Below are 4,534 nucleotides of genomic sequence, written 5' to 3'. Positions count from 1 at the left end.
TCAGGAAGCATGGAGTTCCCTTAGTGCAGCGAGATCAACCTCTGACAATGTATGATGCTCAAGGAGATGTCATGATGGGCGGAGGAGAATATTACACCCACCCAGTCCACATGAGCATGGGAGATCACAAGGAGACACTCCGATGGGAGGTGGCCACTTTGGAAGAAGGAATATCCGGTTACCTGCCAATTGCATGGGCAAGGAAGCATAACCCGGATATCAATTGGGAACTCAATACCATAAGCTGGCGAAGTGACTACTGCAAGCAGAATTGTCTCCCAGCAGCGATCAAGTTTGAACTCATCTCTTCATACCAGATGATGGAAGAAGAAGATGTAGTATATCAACTAGCCGCTTCAGTGTGGCATGATGAGGATGGAGGAGATATCGCTGAAAGGATACCTCTCCGCTATAGGGAATGGGCTGATGTCTTCAGTCAAGAGAAGATACTGGAGCTGCCTCCGCACTCCCGAAAGATTTGAAGATCAATCTCTTGCCTGGTACCGCTCCCCCATTTGGTACCCTATACCCATGTTCCGCTCCAGAGTTGAAGGCCCTCCGGGAGTACCTGGACAAAGAGTTGTCTTTGGGAAAGATCCCCAGATCTAACAGCGCAGGAGCGGCGCCCATATTGTTCATACCCAAGAAGGATGGAACATGGCGAATTTGTGTTGATTACAGAGGATTGAACATGGTCACTGTCAAGGACAAGTACCCGCTGCCTATCATGAGCGAGCTCAGGGATAGGTTGTTCAAAGCCGAGATCCTCACAAAGATAGACCTGAAGAATGGCTTCAATTTGATCAGGATAGCAGAAGGTCATGAGTGGAAAACCGCCTTCAGAACCCGTTATGGACTGTATCAGTATAATGTGATGCCATTCGGTCTATGCAACGCCCCTTCCGCCTTCCAGGCAATGATCAATGATGTGCTAAAGGAACTACTGGATGAAGGAGTGGTTGTCTACATCGACGACATCCTCATCTACTCAGAGACTGAGGAAGAGCATGAAAGGCTGGCTGAGAAGCTTCTACAGAAGCTCAGAGAAGCAAAACTGTGTGCCTCCATCAGCAAAACATCCTTCCATGTCCGAGAGGTAGAATACCTTGGCTACCAAATCTCAGAAAAGGAAGTATCGATGTCAGAGGACAAGGTAGAGGCGGTTCAGGAATGGCCGGTACCCCGAAACATTAAGGAAGTACAAGGTTTCCTGGGATTTGCAAACTTCTATCGCCGCTTCATTGAAGGCTTCAGTAAAGTTTGCAAACCATTAACCGACCTCTTGCAAAATGACAAGAAATGGTATTGGACCGTCGCCTGTGAACAAGCATTTGAGGAACTCAAGAGGCTATTCACAAGCGCTCCAATTGTTCTCCATTTTGACCCTAGCAGAAGAACTATGGTTGAAACTGATGCCAGTGACTTTGCCAAAGGAGCAGTGCTCTCTCAGTATGGGGAAGATGGGAAAATACACCCGGTAGCTTTCTATTCTAAGAAATTCTCCCCAGCAGAGATCAACTATGACATTCATGATAAGGAAATGGGAGCTATTGTAGCCTCTTTCCGGGAATGGGAGCATATGCTCAAAAGTTGCGAGCATGAGATCACGGTTTTCACAGACTACAAGAACTTAGAGTATTTCAACTCTACCAAGGTTCTCACTAGGCGGCAAGCTAGATGGTCTGAGGACCTAGCAGGCTACAATTTCAAAAGTTGTCTACAGACCGGGAGAAAAGAATGGCAAACCTGATGTGCTATCAAGGCGTTGGGATCACCGCCCTGAAGAGGGGAGTGAAACCTTGCGGCCAGAGCCACAGATGTTTTTTAGGCCAGGCCAATTGGTTTTGGATCCTGTTAAGCTAGCGGCTGTCAGGGTGAATCAATTGCAGAATACATTCTTAGAGCGCCTATGTATGGCAGCTAAAGAGGATGGAATCTGGCAAGAACTGCACCGCTCCCTGGTTGAAAGGAAACCAAACTTGGACCAGAACTTGTCTATCAAGGACGGCCTCATCTTCTACAAGAATGGATGGTACATCCCCAAGGACAAGAAGCCCCAGATGGATATCCTTACCGATACCCATGACTCTAAAGTGGCAGGCCATTTCGGCCAGTTCAAGACATTAGAACGGGTGAAAAATAACTTCTTTTGGCCCAACATGGATAAAGATGTTGAGGAATATGTCCGGAGCTGTGACAGCTGCCAGAGGTATAAGACCTCAAGACATAAGAAGTTTGGTATGCTCCAACCACTGGAGATACCTTATCGGCCATGGACTTCCATCTCTATGGACTTCATTGTGGGACTACCGGAGTCAAATGTGTTTACAAAGATATGGGTAATAGTGGACCGCTTCTCAAAGATGGCACATTACATCCCACTTCCTACACTCAACAAGACGGAGGATTTGGCTAAGTTGTTCTTGAAGGAAGTCTGGAGACTCCATGGGTTGCCTGATGACATAGTCTCGGACAGAGATAGCAGATTCATCTCTCACTTTTGGCAATCTCTCATGAACCTCCTTAATGTGAAGCTGAAGATGTCTACTTCTTTCCATCCCCAAACGGACGGCCAGACAGAAAGAGTTAACCAGACCCTGGAACACTACTTGCGGAGTTATTGTTCATATCAACAGGATGACTGGGCGGACCTCTTGCCTTTGGCAGAGTATGCATATAACTCGGCGGTCTCTGAGTCTACCAAAGTATCGGCTTTTTATGCCAACTATGGATATGAACCCAGGACCAATTGGCCGGCCCCAAAGGAAGGTGTTGAATGGAACAATCCAGCAAGCGAGGTCATGGTATCTCAATGGGAATCTATCTGGCAGGCTATGAATGCAAGCTTGGGAAAAGCTAGACTAAGGATGGCCCGGTGGTATGATGCACATGCCCTGGCACCGCCTGAAATCAAGCCTGGAGACGAAGTTATGCTAGACCGGCGCAATGTGCAAACAAAGCGGCCATTGGGAAAATTGGATCAGAAGAAGATGGGACCCTTCAAAGTCTTAGAAGCTATTGGTACCCGTGCCTACAAGCTCTCTCTTCCCCCGCAAATGGGAATCCACCCTGTCTTCCATGTCTCTCTCCTGGAACCCTACAGAGCACCATTAGATCCTGAGAGAAGAGTTCCTCCACCGGAACCTGAGGAAATTGCAGGAGAACAGAACTGGATCGTCCGGGAAGTAGCTGATAGTCGAGTCAATAAAAACAAGAGAAGGGTAGAATACCTGGTGCTATGGGAAGGATATGAAAATGAGGACGCTACCTGGGAACCCTGGGAACATCTCAGGAAGAGTGCCGAAGAAGCCCTCCGGGATTTTCACATGAGGTATCCTAAGAAGCCAAGAGACAAAAGGACTCTAGGCCAGTAGTATTCCTTCGATTGTACATCCCTTCCGCACCAAAGGAGTTTTCTTTGTCAGAATAGTATTGCATAGAATAAATTCATTATAGACTATGGATCTTGGAGACCCAGATCCTGGAAGAGGGGAGTAGTGTAACGGAGCCACTTCAACTGTCTGGTGTATGAGTACACACAGGGCCCGGTTACATGCTGAGAGTTATTGTTAGAAGCCAGTTGCACAGTGACATGCAAGTACCGGCAGTGTGGTTAGCTACCAGCTGTCATAGTAACTACAGTCTGAGCGCTAGGAAGAGGATCTACTCATGGGAGCAATGACTGACGAGTCTATACCTCGCCAATGACTAGAAGGCCAGCCAGAAGTGAAGCTCTGAGTGCTCGGCGATCCTCTACATCCTCTGAGCATGATGAGTCCGCCGGTAGTGGCAGGAACCTTGCCTGGGAAAGTCTACAATAAGCAAAGAGCTCTACAGCAATGATTAAGCTTACACCTGAGCGGCAGCTCATTTTATGCAGGCCCCAGTTGTGTGGCAACCAAGGCTGCAGGTGTTACAAAGGCTTTGACTAAGGGTGGTTGCCTTCGGAACCGGAAGCACTCGCTGACGCTTAGAGGGAAGCGGGGTAGCGAGGGTATCGCTTCCCTTCCGCTAGAAAGCAGCACCGGAACTTAGTAAGGAAGTAGGAGCAGAGAATAGAGTCCTTTGGAGTATAAGTACTCAGGATCATTCCCGCCCAACTGTCCTAATCCTCATCTTGATCTTGGGAGAGAATCATCGGTAGCAGAGCCCTTAAAGATTATTGAGTTCTAAGCGATAGTATCTTTGAATAAATCTGCACCTGATTTCTATCTTGCACGGCCGCATCTATTCCATTGGATTCTAGCGATACATAGATAGTCCGCCCCCGTTACATCGTATATCTATCAATTTTCTTTTGTTTTTCCTTTGTCCTTTCCTTTTGTCTCATTTGTGATAGGACGTTGTGCAATAAGTCTTGCAAATTAAAGCAATATATAAATCTATCTATCTATCTCCTGTCCCTTGCTTGACCACCTGGAGCGTCATGACTCCTACCGTTTCGAAATCATAATTCTCGAATTGCTTCGAGCTCTGAGCGCTATGTCCCCCTATCTACCGAGTTGAAGCCTCTTACGAAGATGCATCCTTCTTC

This window comes from Morchella importuna (assembly GCF_003444635.1).
Source record: "Morchella importuna strain M04M26 chromosome Unknown Morimp01GS002, whole genome shotgun sequence".
Taxonomy (NCBI): domain Eukaryota; kingdom Fungi; phylum Ascomycota; class Pezizomycetes; order Pezizales; family Morchellaceae; genus Morchella; species Morchella importuna.
This window is presented reverse-complemented; position numbering follows the sequence as displayed.